This window comes from Schistocerca nitens, chromosome 7, assembly GCF_023898315.1.
Source record: "Schistocerca nitens isolate TAMUIC-IGC-003100 chromosome 7, iqSchNite1.1, whole genome shotgun sequence".
NCBI lineage: Eukaryota > Metazoa > Arthropoda > Insecta > Orthoptera > Acrididae > Schistocerca > Schistocerca nitens.
This window is the reverse complement of record NC_064620.1, coordinates 278,536,786-278,554,072: the sequence shown is the minus strand read 5'-3', so window position 1 is coordinate 278,554,072 and position 17,287 is coordinate 278,536,786. Positions and strand designations below refer to the sequence as shown.

Below are 17,287 nucleotides of genomic sequence, written 5' to 3'. Positions count from 1 at the left end.
AGAAAAATCATGTATTAGAGCACCCATGCAGAAACTCAGTTATTGATCCAAGATAATGCATTCAGCAAACATTTGCAATTATACTAGATGATATGAAATACACACATATTGAATTAAGTAAATCATATCAATGGATTATGGGGATGGAGCCTACATACAGCAAGGACAAAGTTTTATAGTCGTCCAATTACCACAGACTGGTGGTGAACAGTACAACGACCACTTCTAAAGCACTCATTAATTCACAAAGTCAAGTATCTGACAAATTGTGGACAGCAAGAAGAACTATGAGTGGGAGCTTGCTGGCACAAGTGAAATGGGAACTTTAATTTTATTTAAGCACGTGTGATTTGTTGGAGATAATGCTATAACTATTCTGGAAAATCTGAAGTATATAGCAGTGAATGAACACTATCAACTGTGAAAAAGTAAAGAAAACAGCCACTGCACTGGCTGAGATTGTTGTGAAACTAGTTTGTATGCAATAAACCACAAAGTCTAGAGAATAGTAGCTTCAAAAATGGTTCAAATGGCTCTGAGCACTATGGGACTCAACTGCTGTGGTCATAAGTCCCCTAGAACTTAGAACTACTTAAACCTAACTAACCTAAGGACATCACACAACACCCAGCCATCACGAGGCAGAGAAAATCCCTGACCCCGCCGGGAATCGAACCCGGGAACCCGGGCGTGGGAAGCGAGAACGCTACCGCACGACCACGAGATGCGGGCAGAATAGTAGTAGTTGTCTGAATAATATCATGCCGTTTTCCATCTCATTTCTTAAATAGTGCACAATCACAATCTCTGCTGCATAAATGATTAGAAAAAATTATGGTTATACACATCTAATAAGCTTATTACTAAACATGATAATTCCTATCTATTTCACTGGACGAGTTGGTGCCTCACAAAATCTTGAAAAAAGTACTGCACTACACTCATCCAGCCACTGATCACAACAGAGTGCAGGTCCCCAATACCCCACCCCACCCCTCCCCTCCCCCTCAGAACTAAAAATATCTGTAAGGAGGAAATTACCATTGTTTTGAACACTGGAATGTTAATGACACAGCATTCTTCAATATTTCAGGATTCATAAATCATACCTTTTTTTGTCAGAAAGTGTGTAGAAACAGAACTAATGGGATATCGAACAAATCGCAATCAAATTAAATAAAAGAAATGTGTGCTTTGTACACAATAGTAGGTAGGTGATGAAAGATTACTTTGAGGCAGTGTCATTGCTGAATATCAACATATGCATTTTGTGAAATGAGTAACGAAGTTAAAAAAAAACTGACGTTGTAACGGTGACTTATGGAAATAGTATAATGAGCCAAAACATGACACCTGATTAATAGTATGTTGCTCCACCTTTGGAACACTATACAGCAGCAGGTCTACATTGCATGAATTCAACAAGTTCTTGGTAGGCTTTCAGAGGTATGTGGCACCAGATATCTATGCATAGATCATCCAATTCTCATAATTTATGGGCCATTAGTTCGTGGGTTTGTAGCTGGTGCCTGACAGCATACCAGGTGTGTTCCATCAGGTTCAGATCATGTGAAGACGTCATTCAGGCCAAGACAGAAATGGAAGTTCATTGTCATGCCCCTCAAATCACTGCAGCACAATTCTGAAGATGTGATATCAACAGTTATCCTTCTGGAGATGCCATCACTGTCAGGGAAGGCATGAAGAAAGAATGGACTTAGGGGTCTGCAATAATCTTCGTTTAGTCCACAGCATTCATGGTGCCTTCCATTACCACCAAATGTCCCACAGAAGCCCATGTGAATGTCCCCCATAGCACAATACTGGCCCCACTGCCCTGCATCTATGGCATGGTTCATGTTCAGCAGCTGTTCATCTAGATCTATATGGTTCAAAATGGTTCAAATGGCTCTGAGCACTATGGGACTCAACATCTTAGGTCATAAGTCCCCTAGAACTTAGAACTAATTAAACCTAACTAACCTAAGGACATCACACACACCCATGCCCGAGGCAGGATTCGAACCTGCGACCGTAGCAGTCCCGCGGTTCCGGACTGCAGCGCCAGAACCGCTAGACCACCGCGCCCGGCTCTAGATCTATACATGACCACCAACCTGGCATAAAGAGAAAGTGATTCATCCAACAAGACAACATAGCCCACAGTCCACTCTCAATGATCCCATGCCCACTGCAATCACAATTGACAGAGTTGTTGGATCAACATGGAAAGACACAGGGATTGTCTGCTGCAGAGTCCCATGTTCAACGATGTGCTCCAAAACACTTGTACCTTCACCAGCATTATAGAATCCATGCAGGATACAGTGGCCAATGCACAGTTACCAGTTTTCATATAAAGTGCTCGACGAGTTCATTTGTTTGTTTGCCCCCTTTCATCCATTCGGCGATGACGGAACTAAAGTGCAACTGTGCAATCTTTCTCAAACTATTTTACAAGAACTATTCAGTAAAAAATTCATTTTTGGATTGCTTATAGTTATAAATGTCAGCTTCATGATGATGTGCCCATCATTTCATTAATGGTCATAGTTATTGTGATATTTGCATGTAAGTAAGAAACAGTGCAAAATTCGAAAAAGCTTGCAATGAAAAATAAGGTTCACTATGATTTTGTATTTGGTGCATATTACATAATGTGTTGCTGTGTATGAAACTTAGCTAACGTAATGAATTTTTCTTTAGACTTATTTGAAGGTCTATCTATCACCAATCTCGAGAAAATTGATCTGAGGCAGTTCAGTTTGAGATATCGAAATGAGATTTTGGCCAATCTTAACAAGCGAAGAGAAGAGTATTTTGCCATATGGTAAAATGTTGTGTGACTAGGGCCTCCCGTCGGGTTGACCATTCGCCGGGGGGCAAGTCTTTCGTTTTGACGCCACTTTGGCTACGTGCGTGTTGATAGGGATGAAATAATGATGATTAGGACAACAACACAACACCCAGTCCCTGAGTGGAGAAAATCTCTGGCCCTCCGGGAATCGAACTCGGGCCTGTAGGATTGACATTCTCTTGCACTGACCACTCAGCTACCGGGTTCGGAGTGCCATATGGTTATTATGCAAGACTTCATCATCTACCACATTATTCCATTAACAGATTTTTCAGTGAAAGGATGTAATTTTTAGGGGTCCTTGATAGATATAAAAATAAGTAATACTATGGGTTTTGGAACAACGTATATGAAAACATTACACGTTTACTTTTGCTCCAAGGACGTGCTTTTTCATAAGCAATTTACCTTATTTTTCCTTGGTTCCTCACTTAATAAACCACTGTTTCAGAACTCTTTTGCAAATGTGTGTGCACAACATATTAGTGAGGTGACACTGTGTAAACTCCGCTGTGTTTTGGCAAAAGAAGCAAATTTTAACTTAGCAACAAGAGAAATCTGTAGTTTTTACTCAAAAATCGCCACTTGTGACACTTCTCTGAAAGTTACAAATGGTTAGCAACCTAGGCGAAAATAGATGCATTTTCAGCAGAATTCTGTCCACCATCAGTAGATGAGTTGTCAGCACAACAGAATGTCAATCCTAATGGCCCGGGTTCAATTCTTGGCTGGGTCAGAGATTTTTTTCACTCAGGGACTGGATGTTTTCCTAATCATCATCATCATCCCCCCCCCCCCCCCAATCGACAAGCAAGTCGCCAAAGTGACGTCAACTCAAAAGACTTGCACTCTGCGAACGGTATACCTGACAGGAGGCCCTAATCACACGACATTTATTTATTTTAGCAGAATTCTTTCTAAATACTAGCCAAAGCAGAGGTGACAGATATTTTTGAATGGTGAACATGCAAGTGTGGGCATGGAGGGACTCCACTTAATTTACAAAAAATGAGTTCTCGAGATTTCCCCTACAGCGCCTGCCTGTAACCCCCTTCACTACCACCCACTCCATAAATGCCCTGCCAATTGCGTAGCTACCAGCCACATTATTCTGCAAGCATTCTATTCTGTCTTCAGATCTGCCACAAATGGGTCCATCCAACTTTACAGAGTGGGCAAGCCTCTAACTTCCATGTTCTGTGATGAGGTGAGGACATTCAACACCTTGTCCTCCACATGTGGTTTCAACCACTTTCCATAGATACTCAACAGCAGCACGTATACAGGTTCACTGTTTTACAGCTGCTCACACCCAGGCGCTGAGCCATTACAATCTGCCCTCAGTCAAAGTTGCTTATGTTGATGGTTATCCCCAATTGTGGATCATCCTACCACCTTAAATGAGTTCACTGTCTGCACTAAATAGTTGAAAGCTACTTCCAACAAATACTGCAGTCTGGGGTACTTCCGGACTACTGTGGTTGGTTGGTTAAAGGAACCAAACTACTAGGTTATCAGTCCCTTTTTTCTCTAACAAAGGTGTCTAGATGACTACATTAGAGATAGCCTATCGTGCAAAACACCAGGGTCTACCAAAGGTCAATGAAGGCTAGATAAAGGACAAAAAAGACAAAAGAGAGACATTGAAAGAAAGGCAGACAGGGTGCCCCATCTAGAGAGCAGCCAAAAGCCCCCAAAAGATTGCAATGAGGGGCACATAACCACCACCACCACCACCACCACCACCACCACCACCACCACCACCACCCCCAGACATACCTCATACAGAAATTGCCTAGAAAAGACTAGTAGAGAGGGCAACAGAAGCACAGATAGAAGGTGAACAAGTTGAACAGACCACACAAGAGTGGGGAGGAAGAGTAAAAGAGCAGGCAGGGATGGACCACCAAGCACAGACAGCTGCAGCCCAGTCTGAGCAGAGGAGGCACCAGAGTGCTCTGCCAACCCCTCAATGGGCCGTTAAGGTAAAGTGGCCCCTCGTTTAGAGAGAGTGGTAGAAGTCCCCTTCACAAACAAAATGTAAAACAAAGCCATCCATTGAGGTATCGTCTCCTGACATCAGGGGTAACGATTCAAGGAGATTAAGAGTACGCCAAAGGGTGGCTACTTTGGGACAGTTCAGCAAAATGTGGACCATCATCAAACAGGAAAAACAACGGCTGTGGGCTGGGTCCTTATGACAGAGGAGATGATTATGAGTCTACCAAGAATGGGCTATGTGGTGATGGCAAAGGATTGCAGAGTCCTTGCGAGATGCTTGCATGGGGGACCTCCAGATTCATAATCTCCTTGATCACTCATAGTTAGTTTGATGAAGTCCAAGTGAGCCATTCCGTATTCCAGATCCCTAAAACTTGCTGGGGTAATACCAGTCGGAGGTCTGTTTCCAGAACACAGATCTCTAGAGTCACCTTACTAGTAGCCAAGTTTGGCCAGGCTATCAGTGAGTTCATTCCCTAGGGTACCAACGTGACCTGGTTCCAAACGTATGTCCTTGAGTGCCCACATTGTTCAAGGATATAAAGGGAACCCTGAAGAGCCATGACCAAGGGATAGCGAGGGTAACACTGGTTGTGAGCTTGCAAACTGCTCAAGGAACCGCTGCAGATGAGAGAGGACTCACTGGTGCAGAAACAAATGCTCTTGAGCACAAGAGATGGCTACCAACTCTGTAATGTAACACTGCAGCCACCTGGCAAGGAATGGAGTTTACTGCAAATACATGAAACTGCAACCAGTCACTTTTTTGAATAGTTATTTATTATTCCATGAATCGGTTTTTGAACCTTTTCAGGTTCATCTTCAGATGGTGTTCTGGAAGTTACATCACTACTTCTAGCATAATGCTGGATGCTGGCTTGCGACAGTGTGGGTGGCTAATTTCTGTTAATTCTCTCTGTCTGCTTCCACTTTGATGGCCAGTGGTACATCACTTCGCACACTTTTACACAATCTGTATACAGTTACTCTGTGATAGCTATCACAGGCAAATGTACATAGACTGTGTAAAAGTGTGTGAAGTAATGTACCAACTGGCCATCAAAATGGAAGCAGACAGATGGATACTAACAGAAAAAAGGTGCCCATACTGTCACAAGGCAGCACCCAGCAATATGCAAGAAATAGTGATGTAACTTTCAGAAAACTACCTGAAGATGCACCTGAAAAGGTTTGAAAACCTGTTCAGGGAATAATAAATAACTATTCAAAAAAGTTACTGGTTGCAGTTTTATGTATTTACACTCAATTAACAGTCAAATGTCCTAAAATATCCGTAATGGATAAGCATAATGGAGTTTAGTTATGTTCCACGTGAGTATAAGCTAAGCCTACGAGATCAGCAACTATTGAGTCATCAGTATAGATTACTTCTGAATCCCGGGATGCACCAAGGATGGAGAAAAATCAGTGGCAGAGGGCTTCAGGATGAACCAACTTTTCAGACCTTCTGATAGGTCGAGACAAAGCTGTGACAGGGTAGTGCAATATGCAACCCACCTGGTGTTACTCAGGCAGTAAAGTGTATTACGGTGCAGCCAGTACTTTTGCTTAAGCTGGCAAAGATGGGGAATCCACATCAAGTGAGCATCGAAGACCAGTCCTAAAAAGTGATAAGCCTCCGCCACAGAGAATAGTTGGTCGTCGAGGTAAAGACCTGCTTGTTGGTTGGTTGGTTTAGAGGCAGGGAGAAGGGACAAAACTATGAGGTCATCAGTCCCTTGTTCCTAACAAAACAATGCCACAAGTATGAAAACAAAATGGACGAAACATATAACACAAAACGGAAAAGCCAAAAGAATGAAGGGAAGGCAACGAACACTAAAAGGAACAAAAGAGGACAAGAAAACAACAGAGAGACGCTAGAAACAGAAGAGAGTAAAACATGAAAGCAGATTACAGTGGCTGGCCAACCACGAGAATAAAAAGGGAAAGCCAGTCACTCTGCAACACATTGAAACCTCCATCCTAAAGCACTAGGGTAGAGGACACAGAGGGACAAAGGATATGCACTAAAACCTACATAGAAGTATAAAACCCACTCTCACGGATAAAATGTAAAACTAAAGCTGCTGTGGAGGCATTGTTTCACAACACCGAAGGCAGGGTGCTGGGAAAGTTAAGAGTCTGCCGCAGAGTGGCTAAAAGTGGGTAGTCCAGCAAGAGGTGGACGACTGTCATTTGGGAGCCAAAACGACACCGAGGTGGGTCTTCGCGACGGAGTAGGTGACCATGCGTTAGCCACGTATGGCCGATTTGGAGCCGGCAGAGGACAACTGATTCCCTGCGAGAGGCCTGCATGGAAGACTTCCACACATGCATAGTCTCCTTAATGACACACAGTTTGTTGTACGTGCTGTTATGCCATTCCGTCTCCTAAAGCCGAAAAACCCTGCGGTGTAAGAATGCATGTCAGCTTCGGAGATGCCTATCTCCAGAAGCGGTTTCCACGTCGCCTGTTTAGCCAGCCTGTTGGCAAGTTCGTTGCCAGGGATTCTGACTTGTCCTGGGGTCCACACAAACACCACAGAATGGTGGGACTGTTCCAGGGCATAGATGGACTCCTGAATGGATGCTACCAGAAAGTGGTAGATCGCCTGTAGGCTGCTCAATGAGTCAGTACACAGGAGAAATTACTTGCCACGGCATGAGCGGATGTACTCAAGAGCACGAGATATGGCCGCAAGTTCTGCAGTGAAAACAGTGCAGCCAAATGGCAAGGAGTGCTGCTCCCTCCCTGAACATATGCAAAGCCTACGTGACCATCAGCCATTGAGCCATCTGTGTAAACCACTTCAGAGCCCCAGAACACGTCAAGAAGCAAGAGGAAGTGACAGCAGAGAGCAGCAGGGTTAACAGAGTCCTTAGGGCCATGCAAAAGGTCCAGACAGCTGCGGCTGAGGCATACACCATGGAGGCGTATGTGACTTGACTGCAAGTAGAGGTGGTAAAGGGAAGGACTCAAGTTCCGAGAGAAGGGATCACACACGAACTGCAATCGTTAGCCCCGATCTGGACCACCTATGTGGGAGATGGACTGCCACAGGCAGGAAAAGGGACGGTAATTCGGATGCTCAGGGAAACTATGAATGTGTGCTGCGTAACTGGCGAGCAGTTGCGCACGTCTGAATTGCAGTGGAGGGACACCAGCCTCCACCAGTACGCTGGTCACCTGACTCGTCCTAAAAGCTCCTGTCACTAATCGAACCCCACAGTGGCACACAAGGTTGAATAAATGCAATACTGAAAGCCCTGCCAAACCATAAACCACACTCCCATAGTCAATTCGGGACTGGATAAGGGCTCTGTAGAGCTGCAGTAGTGTAGAGCGATCTGCACCCTAATTGGTGTTGCTCAGGCAACAGAGGGTATTGAGGTGCTGCCAGCACTTCTGCTTAAGCTGACGAAGATGAGGGAGCCAAGTCAATCGAGTGTCTAAAACCAGTCCTAGGAACTGATATGTCTCCACTACAGTGAGTGGATCGTTCCGGATGAACGGTACGATGCCGACAGAAGTGCACGACACACGACTTTGTGGCTGAAAACTGGAAGCCATGGGCTAGAGCCAATGACTGCGCCTTGTGGATGGTCCCTGGAGGCGCTACTCAGCAACAACAGTACTGGAGCAGCAGTATGAAATGCAGAGGTCATCTGCATACAGAGAAGGTGAGAGAGGGCCCGACAGCCACTGCTAGACCGTTAATGGCCACTAAAAATAGAGAGACACTCAATACAGAGCCCTGGTGGACTCCATTCTCCTGGATATGGATGGAACTATGGGAATCACCAACTTGGACACAAAGTACGGAGCGACAGAAAGTTTTGGATAAAAATTGGGAGTGGTCCCCGGAGACCCCACTCATACAATGTGGCAAGGATATGACGTTGGCAAGTCATGTCATACGCTTTATGTTAAGTAAAAAAAAAACGGCAATCGGGTGTTGCCGTCTGGAAAAGGCTATACAGATGGCAGACTCTATGGATACAAAATTATCAGTGGTAGAGCGACCCTGGTGGAAGCCGCCCTGACATGGAGCCAGCAAGCCACGTGAATCCAGGACCCAGCCCAATCGCCGACATACCAGATGTCCCTGCAGCTTACAAAGAAAGTTGATGAGGCTGATAGGCCAATAGCTATCCACATCAAGCAGGTTTTTACCAGTTTTGAGCACTGGAATGATGGTGCTCTCCCACCATTGTGATGGAAAGACGCCATCGCACCAGATCTGGTTGAAGATGACGAGAAGATGTGCTTGTATTCAGATGAGAGATGTTTAATCATCTGGCTGCGGATGCAATCAGGCCCAGGAGCTGTGTCAGGGCAATGTGCAAGGGCACTGAGGAAGCTCCCACTCTGTAAATGGGGCGTTATAGGATTCAGTGGGCAGTGAATGAGAGGACGTTCCCTTCCAGCCGCCATTTGAGTGTGGGAAGGGCGGGGGGTAATTCTCCGATGCACAGGCTCGAGCAAATTGCTCGGCAATCGAATTTGCGTCGGTACACAACTCGCTGTTTATGGTAACACCCAGGACAGCTGTTGGGGCCTGGTACCCGCAAAGACATTTGATCTTTGCCCAGACTTGGGGACGTGCCATGTGTTTGATAAGGTAGCGAACACGGGCACAGAGCCATTTAAAGGCTATGAGGTGCTCCAGGGAAGGGTGCCGCTTATGTTGCTGTAGAGCTTGCTGACACACTTTAATGGCTTCAGCAATTTCCGGCGACCACCAAGGTACTGACTTTTGCAGGGGGCACCCTAAAGAACAAGGGATCGTTTGTTCCACCACAGAAAAGATCGTTGTAGTGACCTGCTCAACTACCACATCGATGGTACCATATGGGGGAGGTTCATTGGTGACAGCAGAGGTGAAAGCTTCCTGGTCTGCCTAGTCTGCTTTAGCCCATCTTGGCAGATGTCCAGGGGATGGCACTGTGGGAGTGACAGGAAGATGGGAAAGTGGCACTACCTCTCCAGTGGACAGATGGAAGAAGTCCTGGGCTGCAGAGGGATAAATCAATGGCCGAGTCAGAGCCATGAGCCACACTGAAATGTGTGGGGGCCCCAGTATTTAAGAGGCAAAGGTCGAGTTGAGATACAGAAGTTTCGACATCTCTACCTTGGCCAGTAAGCACAGGGGTTATGGGCATTAAAATCTTCCAAAAGTAGGAAAGGTTTAGGGAGTTGATGAATCAGTGCAGCCAATGCACCATCTGAGGGAAGATATACGTTGCAGACAGTTATTTCCTACATTGTCCTTATCCTGACAGCCACAGCTTAGAGGGGTTTGAAGGGGGCGCAGGTTCACTTCATACTGAGTTCAGGACATAGACAAACTCCACCTGACACTATTATAGTTGCTACGGTTCTTGCAATATCCCCCAAAGCCGCGAAGGGCAGGGGTCCGCATTGCTGGGAACCAGGTTTCCTGGAGGGCAATGCAGAAAGCAGGTGTAAAGCTTAACAGTTGCTCTGCTTGGCCAGGTGGTGGAAAAAACTGCAGCAATTCCACTGGAGGATGACGTTATCATAAAGCTGGGAAGGCATGAAGCATGCAAGGAGGCAGGTTACACCTCAGGGTCACCTGCTGCCACGGATTGAGTATTATCCATTCCTATTGTGGGTGAGACATCAGTGAGATCCAGGTCCTCAGGGGATGCTGAGGTCTCCACCTCATCCGCAAGCGCAAGCGCAAAATTGGTAGGGAGTGGTGGTGTTGGGGCCACCAGAAGGCCCTTTTTCTTAGCAGACTTCTTTGTTTGCTTGCCCTCTAGCTTCTCTTTAGGAGCTTGCTCGGAGGACTTCACTGAAGTAGCTTCAGGCACAGAGGAAAACCGTGAAGCTCTTCGTCCAGCAGCTTTTGGCTCCTTTAGCCATTGGCGAGTGTCTTCTGTGGCATTAGTGGAGACCTTGGTAGAGAGGGTCCCAATGGAGCCCTTCTGCCCAAGAGGAGCTGGAGGAGGCTGTTGCTTCTCTGGCTGGGGGGAGGGGACCAATGTCCCCTGCGTTTGTGGGGCCTTGCTCCCGAAGTAGGTACTTTGGGAGCAATGGAAGGAGATTTTTCCCCTTACCACCAAAGGGGCAGATGTATTCTGGAGGTCCGCAGGGCCCACTGTTTGTTGTGCAGTGTGGTACAACTGGTACTTGTGATGGCGATTGTACTGTAGCTGCAGCATATGTGGACGTCCCCGAAACGGGTTGTAATCATTCAAATTTACATTTAGCCTCTTGGTAAGTCAACCGCTCCAGGGTCTTTTAGTCCATAATTTTCCACTCCTTTTGGAGTACTGTACTGTCTGGCAAGCAGGGGGGAGTGCTGCTCTCCACAGATGATAAAAGTGGGAGGAGGCGCACAGGGAGTATCTGAATGCACTGGATGTTCGCTGTCTTTACATGTAGCATTGGAAGTGCAGCGGGAAGAAATGTGCCCAAATTTCCAGCACTCAAAAGCCCCACATAGGGGAGGGATGTATGGTTTAACGTCACAGCGGTAAACCATCACCTTGACCTTTTCAGGTAATGAATCACCCTCAAAGGCCAAGATGATGGCACTGGTAGCAACCCTGTTGTCTTTGGGTCCCCTGTAAACGCACCAGATGAAATGAACATGCTGCCGTTATAGATCGGCATGGAGCTCGTCATCAGACCGTAAGAGGAGGTCGTGATGGAAACTAACCCCCTGGACCATGTTGAGGTTTTTATGAGGAGTGACGGAAACAGGAATATCACCCAGCCGGTCACAAGCGAGTAACGCCCAGGACTGGTCTGGGGATGCTGTCTGAATCAAGACTGCACCACTTCTCATCTTGGACAGCATTGTCACTTCCACAAACTTATCCTCAATACATTCAACAAAAAATTGAGGCTTCATAGGTAGAAAGGAGTCCACGTCCATTCTGCTACAGACTAAATACCGAGGCGAATATGGCTTTTCTTTCTGTAGCCCTACATTCCTCCCATGGTGTAGCAAGGGAGGGAAACGATTTAGGGTCTTATCTGTCAGCATTGTACTCGATCTTGCCCTTCTTAGAGACTGATGGCGCGTACTGTCACCAGCAAGAGATGACTTAGTCCGCTTCATTGCAGGTCATCCACCCTGATGCCACCCACTCTGATCAGGGGCTCTCCCCACGGGTCCCACCCGGCCACAGCAAAGGACACCTGACATGATGGCCGTTGCCGGGAGTCCTGATGCCCCAGGAAGACAGGCACCTACTCTTTGGCATATGTGGCGAGTTTACAACTCTGATATCAGCAGTGCAATCCCTATGTTGTCAAGGGGCTACCACCAAATGGGTACAAGACGGCCCCACCACAACGGACTGGCTATCGCGCTGGATACTGGGCACAGAGAAATCCAATACTATCATGGGGGCAAAAGAGGACAGGAGACAACAGAAGAAGATGACATACCCCAAAAAGTGTCTTCACCCAACTAGTTGAATTGCAGGTAGAGAAGCAAAGCCATGACAAGAGTTTCAGGAGATTGAATCTAACGGTACGATGGATAACTCATGCACCATCTAAGGTGTCCTTCCCCATATGGCCCGCACTTCTGTAGAATTTGGAAAGTGACAGGTCAAACCATAAAATTAGACCTGAACTTATAGGCCCGAAAAGTGTGAGACTCCTTTTGGTTACCTCTTACGTAAGGCAGGGATACCTTGGGCCTATTCTAACCCCAAGACCTGCAGGTGGGTACACCATGCATTGTTTCGGTTTTAACCCTCCGAGTACCCCATCCAACAGTCTCTGAAAAGTGGCCAGTGCATCTTTTATTTGAACGGCACTTGCGTGTGCCAGTAATGGCCCAAGGACCATAAAGGCTGTCTTCTTCCGGTCCTGCAGCATTACCTACACTTGGTGATAGCCCCTCTTCAAATCCAGTGTTGAAAAATATTTACACCGATCCAAGTTGTTCAGAGTCACTGTTAAGTTCGGAATGTAATACATGTCGCTAAAAGTTCTTGCAGTAAAGAATCAATAATCACAACAAAATCAATTTTTTAGTGTCATCTGGTGATATTTTTTTTATTACAGGACAAGGACCATGGGTACACCCCATGAACCATTACTATGTTCAGTAATCCCCACCAGCCAGATGATTATCAATGAACTCTTCCATCAACAGGTGTAGACATCCCAGGGCCCTGTACTGTTTCCTACACATCAGAAGATTATTGCCTGTTGGTATTCTATGCTGCATGACTGGTGTTGCTGTTACTGGATCACTCAAATTAAATAAACAATATCATGAGAAGGAAAGTTGTTACTCACCGTACAGCGGAGATACCGAGTCAGCAATAGGCACAACACAAAGGTTTTCACACTTAGCTTTCAGCCAATGGCCTTTGTCAACACACACACACACACACACACACACACACACACACACACACACACACACACACACACACACACGCGCGCGCGCGCGCGCGCGCGCGCGCGCGACTGCAGTCACAGGCAACTGAAACTCAACTGCGAGCAGCAGCACCAGTGCATGATGGGAGCAGCGACTGGGTGGGGGAAGGAGGAGGCTGGGGTGGGGTGGGGTGGGGTGGGGTGGGGTGGGGTGGGGAGGAGAGGGATAGTACGGTGGGGGTGGCTGGAGTGGGAGCAGGGAAGGAGCTGGATGGGTGAGGACAGCGACTAACGAAGGTTGAGGCCTGGAGGGTTATGGGAATGTAGGATGTACTGCAGGGAAAGTTCCCACCTACACAATTCAAAAAAGCTGGTGTTGGTGGGAAAGATCCACATGGCACAAGCTGTGAAGTAGTCATCAATATGAAGGCTATTATGTTTGGGAGTGTATTCAGCAACAGGGTGGTCCACTTGTTTCCTGGCCATAGTTAGTCTGTGGCCATTCATGTGGACAGACAGCTTGTTGGTTGTCATGCCTACATAGAATGCAGCACAGCTGTTGCAGCTTCGCTTGTAGATTGGTTGCACAGGTAGCCCTGCCTTTGATGAGATGGTGATGTTAGTGACCAGAATGGAGTAGGAGGTGATGGGAGGATGTATGGGACAGGTCTTTCGTCTAGGTCTATCACAGGGGTATGAACCATGAGGTAAGTGATTGGGAGCAGAGGTTGGATAAGAAACAAGTATATTGCGTAGATTCAGCGGATGGCGGAATAACCCCCCCCCCCCCTCCGCCTGCCACCAACCTGCAGCACTTCACTGTCCGCCATCCCCGCCGTACTATCCCTCTCCCTCCCCGCCTCAGCCTCCTCCTTTCCCCCAGCCAGTCACCACTCCCATCATGCATTGGCACTGCAGCTCGCAGTGTCGTTTCATTTGCCTAAGACTGCAGTCATGTGTGTGACTTGCATTCATGTGAGGGTGTGTACGTATGTGTGTCTATTGTTGACAAAGGCCACTGGCCGAAAAGATTTAAGTGTGAAAATCTTTTCGTTGGGCTTATCGGAGACTCAGCATCTCAGCTTTACAGTGAGTGGCAACTTTCCTTCTCATAATATTGTTACATTCCATCCTGGATTTTCCATTGTTTGATTTTTTCAAATTAAATAAAATTGCAGTAAAAGGCTTCCATTGATTTTCTGTTATTTCCTTGCAAGTGCTTCACTTTCTCATGTAACGCAGATTCAGCAGATTCACTGATGGTTTGCTTGCGGCAAATGTCCTCACTTGACATAACTATATCTTCCTATTCTAGCACATCTATATCTGCCAATCAGTAAACCCTCTGGAAGGCTTGCCTCATCCATGTCAAAATTATCAAGGCTAATAGGAACCATAAAATCTCCATCAATCTACCTGATGCGTAATTTGCTACTGTGCACAAAACAATGCGACTTACTCAGTTCCTTTTTGCTTTCCAGTGGCTCAACAACAAACACTACTTCCCTTGGTATGTTTGTGCCAACACTAACGAAACTAGCTTCACTGTATCTTGCTGTATGCTATCATATGAACTTATCATTAGCATACATGTTCTCAGTTCATTTGGTACCAACTGAATGATTGGTGAACCTTGCGGCATTGTTTTGCTTGCAGTCATTTCCCGCAGTGGAAACAACATCCCATCGAGTTCAATTGTATATTGCAAAAGGTCAATTTTTGCATGATGTTTATCAAGAAAGTCAATTCCAAGGATCGCACAGTACCCTTCACCAACATGTAGCAACACTTCTATAGGCTTCCCAAAACTTTTCTTTATTTTGCCACCAATTGACTGCAATAATTTTTATTATATTATTATGTGATCCAGATTTTAGCCTTCGGCCATTTTCCAATACAAAAACTTGTTTATATGTCAAAACACATAGAAGACAAAGAAGGAATACAAGTCCTTTTGACATACAAATTTTTATACTTGAAAATGGCCTAAGGCTGAAATCTGGATGTATAACAATAACATAAAAAATGTTACAGTCATATACGGCACCATCATTCACAAAAATTAACCGAGACTCTGGCTCCAGCCAGAATTAAAAAAATTTATGAAAACTTTTAGTTCCAATGCTAAAGCTGAGCCATAGTGTCCCCTAGGAACATCACGTCATTCTCAAATACCTCACATAACCTACATTATAGAGACATCTGTCTCTTTTCTACCTAAGAGGTTCAGACATACGGCTGACACTTTAGCACCCGTGTCCACTGTTTACTATGCAAGCAAGCAGCATTCCACCTCAGCACACATTTGTGCAGTACTTTGTTTTACTTGGCATACCATCTGACAGTTGAGACACCCTCTTTTGCCTTTAATGAACACTTACCCCAATGCTGTTTATCTCATCTTTTGCTTTGGCAGTTATGTGTCTTTTGTCCTACTTCTCCATACCCATATCATTCTAGCTGGTGGCAATGTTCTTGATGTTGTCCCATATGCTCACATCTTCAATGCTTTACCTCAGAAGAGATAACACTATGGTCATTCTGTCTCCATGGAGCAATATCTATTTCCTGCAGGCGTGTGGTGATCCTTAACAGCAGTGGACAAACTACTTGGATTTTCTATCCTCACAGTTTTTTATATGTCAATGTAAATACCCCTCAAACACATCTAAGGCCCTATTTTCCACTTTTTACAAGATGACTGTCAGCCTCTGAATTCCATGTGAGCTAATAGATCTGTGTGTTAACTTTCCTAATCCTGTCAGAGAAGGACTCCACAGACTTGTTCGCCTGCTTAGCTCAGTGGAAACATGCTTGCCTCCGATGCAAGCAGGCCTGGGTTCGATCCCCGGCCGGGTTGGAGATTTTCTCCACTCGTGGACTGGGTGTTATGTTATCATTTCATCCCCATCACCGGCGCGCACGTAGCCCAATGTGGCGTCAAATGAAATAAGACTTGCACTTGGCAGCCGAACTTCCCCAAATGGGGCCTCCTGGCAAACGATGCCATACGCTCATTTCCATTTTTTTTTTCCACTGACTTATCACAACAACCCATTGAGTTTCTCCCTAAAGAACCTCATGCTCTCACACTTGCGATAATGCAGACAAGTCAATTGGCCAACTCATAAAATGTTTGTGCCTTACTAAGAGTCTCTTGGTACATAATATTTCTCTGCATCACCCACTAACTGTAATTTAGCCACATTTTTGTTAATAATGTATCATTCAACTCCTGTTCTGCTGCAATTCCCAGTAATGAAGCTATCTGCTCTTTCAAGGATTCAACTATCTCGCGCAAATCACTGCACGTTTTTGGCATTCATGTAACCTCCATCTGCTGTTATACAAGAAAAAAATGAGTAAACTTTACCAACAATGCACAAGCAAGAAACAATGTTAATTCTTGAAACATATCATGGCCCAACATGATTCTGTGCACTGCTGTGTCTTATGGCCAAAACATCTACATGTGCTATATACAGCCTACATACACAGCAATTTGTGTCCAGTCAAATTACAATACGGGCAACACACTGGTCAAAAGCAAACTTCCTTAAAACTGCCATGGAACCAAGACAGGTCCGTAGGTTCCTATGGTTTAACAAATGACACTTTTGAATTTACATGATAATCACAATGCACCACCGTGCCCGTAAACAAACAAAACATAAAAAGGCCAACAAATATGGGCACTCAACAAACCACACAGTGGCAAATTGCAAAATTTGCCGATCAGTTCAACAATGAGCCAGACAGACAACGTTGGCTGCTGATGCCATAAATGTGCTGCTGTGGTACCCAACAGACATGTCTAGGCTGGTGACCAATTGCTGTTACCAAATATAAAGGGCTGGAGTTGTCACCTCTATGTTGCCAGTATGGAATAGAATGGAGAGTGATGGTGATCTGTCGAACCCCTCAAGGCACTAATGATATATTGTTACCGGAAAAGATTATAATTCACAGATACACAATGATCTTGCTTCACAGTTTCCAGTAGCTGGCTGAGCCGAAGTGAGCCAGCCTCACCAATATGTGCTGATACCAGC

General features: G+C 45.6%; 1 protein-coding gene across 2 annotated transcripts in view; it reads right to left on the bottom strand.

Moving 5' to 3' along the window:
• The window catches only part of LOC126194685 (uncharacterized), a 142,828-nt gene that overhangs the window by 112,839 nt on the left and 12,702 nt on the right, over positions 1-17,287 (bottom strand). The gene's annotated exons all lie outside the window — the stretch shown is intronic.